Raw genomic sequence first — 11420 nt, 5'->3', positions numbered from 1 at the left:
TGAGCACTCAGGGGAGGCAGTGAGGCCTGGAGGGGTGTGCCAATGTGTGAGGCCTCCTGGGGGCCTCTGAAGACATCAGGGTTCCTATGGATGCTGACATTCTGCTCTCTTTTCCCAAGACTGGTCACACCTCCAGCTGCACGAATGGTATGTGTTCCTTTGGGGAGGGCGATGGGATGGATTCATTTTCCTGCCTGGAAAAGAAATCCCAGACCTAAGCACTCTGGCCAGGAAGCATCTGGAGCCTTCTGTATCCCTGCTCCCACCTGCCAGGTTCCAGCTGGGACCAGGTGACAGACTCTAGATCTGCAGGGTTCCAGAACAACTCCCATGGACCTTTGCCATGCCCTCCTGCCAGGGCAGACACACTCACACAGTGCCAGAGCTGGAAGGCCCTTCGACCAGCCAGGTCCTCTCTCCAGTCCCAACACCAGCACTTTCCAGGAGGGCAAACCAGGCCCAGCGAGGAGAAAGTCTTGCCAAAGGTCTCACAGCCACTCAGTGGCAAAGCTGGGCTAAGGATCCAGGTGGCTGGCCCCCAGGTCCCTGAGCTCTCACTCCCCAGCTTTCATTCCCCACTGGGAGAATGGAGAAAGGGGACATTTCAGGGGGTGTCAAGAAAGGAGGGGGCAATGCAGGGTTTAAAAAGTCATATTTAGTGATGGCAATGTTCTAAATAGTGACTGTTGGATGGTTGCACAGCTCTACAAATGTCCTAAAAATCGCTGAAATGTACATCTACAATTTATGGCATCTACATTAAACCTCAATAAATCTGTAAAAAACAAACCACAAGCATTATAACATCTTTTTGGAAAAGCCATAAGGAAACCAACATTTTCCCAGCACACACTGCTGGAAGTTAAGTCTTACATCAATATTTTTGCCCAGGGAGGTGTGGGTTGAAGAAGTGGGGCCCCTGGGCAGCCCACTAGGCCCCCCTGAGGCAGACACTGGCTGGGCAGCACCCTCTCTGCCCTCAAGTACCTCACAGTAGGAAGGGGGATAAGGCATACACAGATGTATCAGTAAGGCCAGAGACGCCCAGGAGTGACAAGCATCAGGGTACATCAGGGTAACCTGGGGGAACAGGGCAGGGATTGGGGACTCCAGAGAGGTGAGAGGAGCCAGCATGAGCCAGAGGTCTAGGACTCAGGGCCCAGTGCCCAGCCCCTAACCAAGCTCAGAGAGCGTCAGCTGGGGGCTATGCCACTGAGCCCTCCCCTGTCACCTTCCCTCTATCCTTCCTTCAACTCAATCCATTACCGTCTGTTTACAGCCTCTTCAGACAGTTTTCCTTGGCTTGATGCCAAGCCAATTTGAATTAATTTTCCAAGCCTGACCCTGTGAGTCACTGTAGTAAATGCCTTCCAGATAGTTCTCATTGCTGCATACAGACGGTGCATTTGGCCAGCCCTCTGCAATCTGTGAGAAGCCCAGCCCAACGGTGCGGCACCCAGCGCCAGCAACAGGCCTGAGAGGGCCCCTGGTGCAGGCCAGGCCCAGACAGCCCCGCGCGGTGACCTGCTGGGGTTTCTTGGAAATTTAAAAAGAGATGGTCAAGTAATAAAGGACTGCCCAATGACTGCCTTTCTTTAAAAAAAACACAGCTTTATTGACATTTAAGTCACCATGTAATTCACCTATTTAAGGGATGCAATTCAGTGATTTGTAGTCTATTCACAGATATGTGCATCCATCATCACAGTCAATTTTGGACCATTTTTGTCACCCCTCAAAAAAAAGCCTTGTACCCTTTTGTCCCTCTGTACCCTTATGTACCATGGTCCCTCTACCACTCCATCCCACCAGTCCCCGGCAACCACTGATCTGCTTTCTGTCCCTATAGGTTTCCCTAGTCTGGACTTTCATACAAATGGAATATGTGGACTTCAATAGTCAGCTTTTCAAAAGGAAAATTGCCCAAGGACTTGGGCGTGGGAGGCCAAGGTTCCTGGGTATGGAGAGGAGGGAGGGTGACCAGAAAAGGGAGGGACCATACATAACTCCGTCGCTGGAGGCGCATTCAAAGGCACTGGGGGGAAGTGAAAAGGACCACCCCCTCCTTTGGGCCTTCACCCCCTACCCCGCTACCCTCCTTCCCCGGCTGCTGTCCCAAAAGGAGAAGAGGAGGAGGGCTGCCTGTTTAATCCTCAGGAGGAGGAGGAGGGAGCCCAGGGGAGAGGCTGCAAGCACACGCACACAGGCAGGCAGCCCCCCAAGCGCGACTCCTCCACCTCCCTACAGAGTACACGCAGAGGGGGTGTGCCAACACCTAATTTGCTGTTGGCCTCCTCCCTTCTCCTTGCAGAGCAAACTGGCCTTTCTCCACTTTACGAGAACACCTCGGAGGATGTTGGCAGCCTCCCCAGAGAGTCATCACCTGACTCACTGTGTAATCCATAAAACCCAAGCTTCTCAAGATTGGAGGCTTAGCAGATGTCAGCCCCTGTGTGCGGTGCTGACTCCACGAAGGGCTCCTCCAGGCCCTGCTTGCACACCTCCAGGGCCTGCTGCTTATTAGCTCCGGAGGCAGTCCTTTGCCTCTTGGTAAAGCCCTGTAGAGAATTCTCCCCAACATCCACCCTCCTATGGCTCCTGTTTTTACTGCTCAGGCCTAAGGAGAAGTTCTAGCTCTTTCCATCTCCTTGATAGCTCTGGAAGAGATTTGAAGACAGATACCTGCCCCCCTTGAGTCTTGTCGTGCCCAGGATGAGAAAAACCACCAGCAGCCCAAACGTAATCCTAACAGCACTGCCTACATTTAGGAATCTCTCACCGTCAATCATCACAACAACCCTGTGAGGTGGGTGTTATCAGACACCTTTTATCGACAAGGAAACTGAGACACAGAGAGGTTCAGCAACCAGCCCAAGGACACTTGGCTAGGAAGGGAAGGATTTGAGACTTGAACCCAGGTCCCTGTGACTCTAAGGCCCATGCCCTTGATCTCTGCATTCCACCATATGCAATTTATTTATACTGAAGTGGCCTGACCCTTGCCCTTTAAAAGTGGACAATTCAGTGATGTTTGGTGTATCAGGGCTGCACAACCATCAGCACTATGTGATTCCAGAACATTTTCGTCACACCCAAAGGAACTCTCACACCCATTAAGCAGTCACTCCCCAGTTCCCCTGCCCCAGGTGCTGGCGACCACTAGTCTACTCTCTGTCCCTTGTGCATTTGCCTCTTCTGGACATCACACAAAAATGGAATCATACAATATGTGGCCCTTTGTGACTGGCTTATTTCACTTAGCCTCATGTTTCCATGGTTTGTCCATGGTGTTGCACGTGACAGTACTTCATTCTTTCTGATGGCTGAATTATATTTCATGGAATGGATATACCACAGTTGTTCATCCATTCATCTGTTGATGGATACTTAGGTTGTTTTTGCCTTTTTGACTATTGTGACTAGTGCTGCAGTGAACATTTATTTGTATACAAAATATTTGTTTGAACACCTGTTTTGAATTCCCTCAGATATATACCTAAAAGCAGAATTGCTGGGTCATATGTTAGTTCTATGTTTAATTTTTTGAGCAACTGCCACCCATTTCCTAACATGGCTGCATCATTTTACATTCTCACTGACAATATAGGATGGTGCCTATCTTTCACTGTCTTGACAGTTTCCTTTGCAACACAAACATTTTAAATTTTGATGAAGTCCAATTTGTCTACTTTTTCTTTGGTCACTTGTACTTTGGGTGTCATATCTAAGCAACCATTGCCCAACCCAAGGTCATATAGTTTTCTCTATGTTTTCTCTAGGAGTTTTACAGTTTTAGCTCTTGTATGGAGGTCTCTGATGCATTTTGAATTTATTTTCCTATATAATGAGAAGCAGAGGATCCAAATTCACTCTTTTGCATGTCAATATCCAGTTTTCCCAGCACCACTCATTGAAAAGATTATTTCTTCCCCACTGAATTGTTGTGGCACAATTGTAAAGAACCAATTTGCCACAAATCTGAGAGTTTATTGCTGAACTCTCAGTTCTATTCCCTTGATCTATATGTCCATTCTTATGCCAGTACTGTGCCCATGCAATTTTTTATTCAGGGCCACCAAAACAATATAACAGCAAGGAAGTCTCCTCACAAGGATGTATCCTTGCCAGGATGTATCCTTTGAACCAGAAATGTTTTTAATTTTGATTAAGTACAGTTTGTCTATTTTTGTCTTCGGTAGCTTGTGCTTTTGGTGTCATATCTAGGAAACCATTGCCAAGGTCAGGACAATTTACCTCTGTTTTCTTCTAAGAATTTTATACATTTATAGTTGTAGCTCTCACAGTTAAATCTCTGATCCATTGTGAGGTAATGGCAAGTATGACAGGTTTGATTTACATTCCGTCTGGCTCAAAGCTTTATGTGCTAGGGCTCTTTCCTCTTTCATTTTGAGTTTCTGAAGGTGAAGTTTAGCCAGTGCTCATTCAGCTACAACTTGATCAAGAGGCTTGCGGGGAGAAAGCAAGACTCCATCATCAGGGCCTGAGGGGCCTCTCACCCCACCCTTACCAGAGGCTGTGTACAAGGATTTCTGAGTACCTCCTACCCCCAGCCCCAACCCCTTTTCAAATAGAAACACCGGGCTCTGGAGGAGAGGTATCTGGCTCAAGGCCACACAGCCAACAGGTTCACAGCTGAACCCCAGTTCACGCTTTCTGATGCCAAATCCTACGTTCTTTCCCTTCTGTCATGATGCCTGCCTTCAGCGAATAAGCCAGGGACAGAAGGCCCACGCAGAGAGGTGAAAAGACGGTGAGCGCACTCCAGGCCACTCGATCTGTTAGCAGTGACACGCTGGATAGAGGAGAATTCCTGGGTCTTTTAGGAAAGCTGGAGTAAGGTTTATTGCAGTGTGAGTAATTCCTAAGAAAGAAGGCCCTGCAGAGAAAGCATAAAGGATTTGAAATTATTTCACCTGCTCACAAAGGGTAAGTAAATAAATGGTGCTTTCCCAGTCTACAGACGTTTTCTGTTCAGAAGCTATCCAACACTTGCCCTGAGAACGAAACAAGAGCAAACAAAATGGGCTTCTGCCATGGGAGGAGAGATTTAAATTTGCTCCAAAGAAGAGCTTCTAAGAGTGGAATTGTTAAGATTTTTTAGTGAGGACTTGAAACAGCCCATCAACTGGGACCCCTTTGTATTTTTTCCCAATAAGTGTATTTACAATGTCTGTCAACATAGAAAGATATTACAATAGCATCAACTATATTCTCTATGCTGGGCTTTAATCCCCATGCCTAGTTTATATTATAATTGAGATTTTGTGTCTCTGTATTCCCTTCACCTATTATTTTACCCATGCACCCCAACCCCATGGTAACCACCCATCTCTTCTCTGTGTCTATAAGTCCGCTTCTGTTTTGTTCATTTGTTTTGTTTTGTTTTTATATTCCACATATAAGTGAAATATATGGTATTTGTTTTTCTTTCTCTGCCTGGCTTATCTCACTTAGCATAATACCCTCTGGGTGCATCCATGTTGTTGCAAATTGTAGGATTTGTTTTCTTCTTACGGTTGAGTAATATTCCATTGTGTGTATGTACCACATCTTATTTATCTATTGATGGACATGTAGATTGCTCCCATATCTTGGCAATTGTAAATAATGCAGCGGTAAACATAGGGGTGCAGATATCTTTTTAAGCCAGTGATTTGTTTTCTTCAGGTAAATTCCCAGAAGTAGAATTGCTGGGTCGTATGGTATTTCTATTTTTAGTTCTTGGAGGAACCTCCATACTGCTTACCACAGTGGCTGCACCAGCTTACATTCTCACCAGCAGTGCAGGGTTCCCTCTTCTCCGCATCCTCGCCAGCACTTGTCTTTTGGATGTTGGCCATTCTGACCAGTCTGAAGTAATATCTCATTGTGGTTTTGACTTGCATTTCCCTGATGATTAGCGATGTGGAGCATCTTTTCATGTGCTTATTGGTCATCTGTATATCTTCTTTGGAGAAGTGTCTGTTCAGGTCCTTTGCCCATTTTTTAACTGGGTTGTTTGGGGGCATTTTTAGTGTTGAGTTGTCTGAGTTCTTTGTATACTTTGGATATTAGCCCTTTGTTAGATATGTCATTTACAAATATCTTCTACACAGTAGGTTACCTTTTTGTTTTGTTGATGGTCTCCTTTGAGGTGCAGAGCTTTTTAGTTGGATGTGTTCCCACATATTTATTTTTGCTTTTGTCTTGCTTGCTCAGGGAGATGTATCCAGGAAAAAATTACTCATGGTGATGTTCAAGAGATTCCTACCTACGTTTTCTTCTAAGAGTTTTATGGTTTCGTGCCTTACATTTAGGGCTTTAATCCATTTTGAATTTACTGTTGTGTATGGATTTAGCAGTGATCCAGTTTCATTCTCTTGCACATAGCTGTCCAGTTTTCCCAGTACCATTTATCGAAGAGACTGTCTTTTCCCCATTGTATATTCTTGCCTCCTTTCTCATATATTAGTTGACCACATATGCGTGGGTTTATTTCTGGGCTCTCTGTTCTGGTCCATTGATCCATTTTTTTCTTGACCAGTACACACTGTTTTAATCACTGTAACTTTGTAGTATAGCTTGAAATCAGGGAGTATGGTATGCCCAACTCTGTTCTTCTTTCTCAAGATTGCTTTGGCCATTTGGGGTCTTTTGTAGTTCATACAAATTTTAGGATTATTTGCTCTAGTTCTGTGAAAAGTGCTATCCGTATTTTGATGGGGCTTGCATGAATCTTAGGACCCCTTTAGATTGACCTTCACCTGTCCTGGGGCAGGGAGCCAGTCAGCCTTAAGCCAGTGGTTGCTGAGCACCTAGCATATGGGAACTGAAGGTCCTGAGCCCTCCAGCTCTGGTCAACCATGATGGAGACCCTGCACACAGGAAAGCAGGAGACTTACCTCCTGGCATTTCCAAATGCAAGTCATCTACAGAACACACAGGCTGCAAAGTCTCCTCCTTCCTGATCTCACAGTAGTCCTGTGAGAGACTGCATCAAATGCTCTGCCTCAAAAGGACCTTCCCTATGCTTGGATGATGGCCCTCCAATAAGTCCCGGGGACTGTCTTACCTCACATGGCAAAAAGAGACCTTGGGTATGTGATTAATGCAGCATCTTGGGGTGTAGAGATGATCCTGAATTAGCCAGGTGGGCCTGTAATCACAAAGGGTCTTATGAGAGGGAGGCAGGAGGGTCAGAGTCAAAGAAAAAGAGACTGGAAGATGCTCTGCTTCTGGCATTGAGCTAAGGAGTGTGGGCGGCCTCTAAAAACCAGAAAAGACAAGGGAACTGATACTCCCTTAGAGCTCAGAAGGAATGAAGCCCTGTTGACCCCTTGATTTTAAGGCCTCTGCTATCCAGAAATATAGGATGACAGGTTTGTGTCATTCAAGGTCTCTAACTTTGTGGTAATTTGCTATAGTAGCAAGAGAAAAGTAAAACCTGTGCAAAGCTCAAGGCCAGCCTTAATACTATAGAACAGAAGAATGATGGTAAATATTAATTATCTTGAAGAGCTAAATGCAGGTTATTTAGTAAACTTAGATTTCTTTGTTGCATGTGAACTGAATTGAAGTGATAATTTTAAAATATGGCTGGGATGAAACCAAATTAATTAAACAAAACAACCACATAATTACAAGATAATTGAGTGTGAGACCTTCACCTTAGCATAGCTGAATGGGAATTATATGCTAGATACGTATACTAAATAATAGGCACAGATAGAAAGCACTTGTAGCATGTGTTTGTGAACAGCTTTATTGAGGTATAATTCACATACCACACAGTTTACCCATATAGAATGTATAATTTGACAGTTTTTAGAATATGTACAGAGTGCAGCTATCACCACAGTCCACTTTAGAACATTTTTATCACCTCAAGAAGAAACCCTGTGCTCGTGAGGTGTCACTACCTCTTAACCTCCAGCCCAACCTTCCACCCAGCCCTAAGGAATCACTAATTGATTTTCTGTCCCTATAGATTTCTCTATTTGGAACTTTCACATGGATATAATCATATAATATGTATGTAGTCTTTTGCTTCTTTCACTTAGCATGAACTTTTCAAGGTTTATCCATGTTGTAGCATGCCTCAGTACTTCATTCTTTCTTTGGCCAAATAACATTCTATTGTATGGATACACCAGTTTACTTATCTATTCATCTATTGATGGGCATTTGGGTTGTTTCTACCTTTTGGCTCTTATGAATGATACTGATGTAGACATTAGTGTGTAGGTTTTACTTGATCCAAGTTTGTGTCAGAGGAATACCCATCACTGCTGACAGTCCCTGTCAGCTAGGCCTACTTGACATAAGCCAGCCAGGAAACCAATTATTCCATGGTCTTGTAGGTGTACATATTTCTTCACCTATTGCCAGCAAGAGTGAAAGGACCATTGGGTCCACTGGCCAGTGTTGAATCTCCAGGCCCTGGAGGTGGTTGCTTCTTACCCTAGTGTTCTAGCCAGCCAAAGGAAGAGAAACACAATCAATACTGAATGTGATGAACAGTCAGCTTTGCCACAAAGCAGCAAGATATGGCCAAGACTGTTTGGAAGGTGTTAAGGGTTAAATCATGTTCCCCCAAAAGATATGTTTAAGTCTAATCCTGGTGCCTATGAGTGTGACTATTTGGAAATAGGTTTTTTGCAGATATAATCAAGGTAAGATGAATTCATACTGTGTTAAGATAAGGTAGGTCCTAAATCTGACGACTGGTATCCTTGTAAGAAAGCCATGTGGAGACAGAGGGATACAGAGACACACAAGAAGAAGTCCATCTGAAGACTGAGGCAGAGACTGGCGCAACGCATCAAAATGCCAAGGAACACCAAAGACTGCTGGAAGCCACCAGAAACTAGGACAAAGGCCTGCAACAGATTCTTTCCTAGAGCCTTCAGAGGGAGCATGGCCCTTGGTGAATGTTTGGTGAATGAGTAAGCAAATATACCTCCAATTTTAAGCCATGCACAGCTGAGAACACAGAGTAGAAACTCATAAAGGCTTAATGATTGTTAGACAAGCCAAGAAATGCCTGGGGAAAAGCCACTGGATCAGGAGTTCTAGTCATTTCTGGGAGATGACTACCTGCAGAGTAGGTTTGTTGAGACAATGAACCAATACTCCTTTCAACTATCTTCTGCCCTGACAAGAAGGGCAGTTGGCACTGTCAGATGCCTGGGCAGAACGGGAAGAACGGGCTCTGTCCATTAAGTCCAGGCTAAAGGAGCAGTATTCTGTACCCTGGGAAGCTGGTCTGCCAGGACTGAAAAGTGTGGCCTTCCACCATGCTTATTGTTATTCCATGGAATGTTCCAGCAAATCCAGAGCAGCCAGGGCATTGCACATAAAGGAACTTGGTCAGGCCAGTATAGACTGTTCTCAGCAGGGAGCAAATGGGCATTGAATGTCCTGCTCCTGGGCCCAAACTTCTGCGATCACAGTACCTTCTCAAAGCATATCACATCAGGGGAATTGTATTCACTTCCTTTAGCTGCTGTAACAAATTACCACCAACTTGCTGGCTTCAAAGGACACGTTGTTCTCCTATGTTTCTGTAAGAGAGGTTGTTCCACCTCTTATGAAGTCCAAAATCCATTTCGGTGGGCCGAAATCAAGGTGTTGGCTAGGCCACTGTCCCTCGGGAGGTGTTGGGGAGAATCTGCTTACCTTTGCTGGCATCTGCAGGTACCTTCCTTATGTTCCTTGGTTCAAGGGCCCTGCCTCCATTTTGAAAGGCAACAGCCAAGCATCTTGCTTCAGTGGTTACATTGCCTCTGTGTGTAAGGACAGAGAAGAGAGGGCTTTCTTTTGGAAGGAGTGGTGAGGGAAATTGTCATAGAAGAAGTGGCCCTTGGGAAGCTGTGCGGAGAGAAGAAAGTGAGTTCTGGAGCCAGAGAGACCTGACTTCACGTTCTGACTCAGCATTAGCCTCCTGTGGCTGCTGTAACAAATTCCCACCAACGTGGTGGCTTTGAGCAACACACATCGACCCTCCTACAGTTCTGGAGGGCAGAAGTCCAAAATCGGGTTCACTGGGTTAAGACCATGGTGCTGCTGTCAGGCTGCATTCCTTCTGGAGGCCCTACAGGAGCATCTGATCCTTTGCCTTTTCTAGCTTCTAGAGGTTGCCTGCATTCCTTGGCTTATATAATACCTGTCCTTTTGTGCCTGTCTTCTTCCGCTTAGCATAATGTTTTCAAGGTTCATCCACACTACAGCATGTACCAGTACTATATTTGTTTTTATGGCTGAATAATATTCCATTGAACAGCTACACCACATTTTGTTTACCTGTCCTTCAATTGATGGTCATTTGGTTTCTTTCCACTTTGGCTTTTATGAATAATGATGCTATGAATATTCATGTACAAGTCTTTATATGAACATATGTTTTCATTTCTCTTGAGCAGAAACCTGGCACTGGAATGCTAGGGCATATGGTAACTGTCAGTTTATCAAGATGCAACTTGCTGTCGAGTCCAGTGCAACAGTTCTGGATTTCCATGGCAAGGTGGCTATAGATGGCCTAGAAAACAGAAAACCAAAGGCAATTGAAAGGCTCTCCTTTTTAGCTCATATTTCCCTTTCTCTCCCCTCTGAAACTGCCACTGGGACTGCTCTTGTGTCACAGAGTTGGCCAGTTTGAGTTTCAGCACCCTTCCTGAGCCAAGTCATGACCGCAAAAGCAGGTTTTGGATGTGTGTATGTGGGATAGGGGTATCGATGGGCTGATCTGGAGTTGACTTTGGCTAGTATCCTTTTAGTCATCAATTTAGACTAGAAAACCTTTGCCCTCAGACCCAATAGGCCCAAATCTAAAATCAGCCTGTGAAAGCGCTGCCCTTAGACTCCCTGTCTGGTGAGGTGTCCACATTTAATACACAAATAGCCATGTTGTTACTGACTGCTCCACAATCTAATCCACTCAGGTGAATCTCTTTGAAAACATAACACCATAAGACAGGGTAGTTCAGTATCACTTTAACTCTTTCCAAGTACAACCTGTGATAATTTCCTCACTTTTACAATATTTGCCCTTTGAAACAGGCCGCAAGCTTGGGCATTTAAAGAGGGCAGTGGAATTTAGAGAATGTCAAGCAAACTAAATGGTTGGGGTGGGTCCGTTCTGTTCTGTGCCCATGAATAGCACTCGATTCATGGGCCACAAGTGGGCCGTGGCACACAGCCGAACTGGACTCCGCACACTCACCAAGCTTCTCTCTCCAAACAGATGGGCAAGCCCAACTGCAAATTAGCACCAATCCTCCGATAAGGGCAGTACCGTTTGCACTTCCAAACAACCTTCAGGGAATGGAGCCGAGAGAAGCAGCATCACTTGAAATCACAAGCATTAACTTACTAGCATCTAAATCAGTGGTTATCACCCCTCCAAACGCTGGACTCCGTTG

This window comes from Manis pentadactyla, chromosome X, assembly GCF_030020395.1.
Source record: "Manis pentadactyla isolate mManPen7 chromosome X, mManPen7.hap1, whole genome shotgun sequence".
In the NCBI taxonomy this organism is placed as follows: domain Eukaryota; kingdom Metazoa; phylum Chordata; class Mammalia; order Pholidota; family Manidae; genus Manis; species Manis pentadactyla.
The sequence above is the reverse complement of the archived record's forward strand: the minus strand, read 5'-3'. Positions refer to the sequence as shown.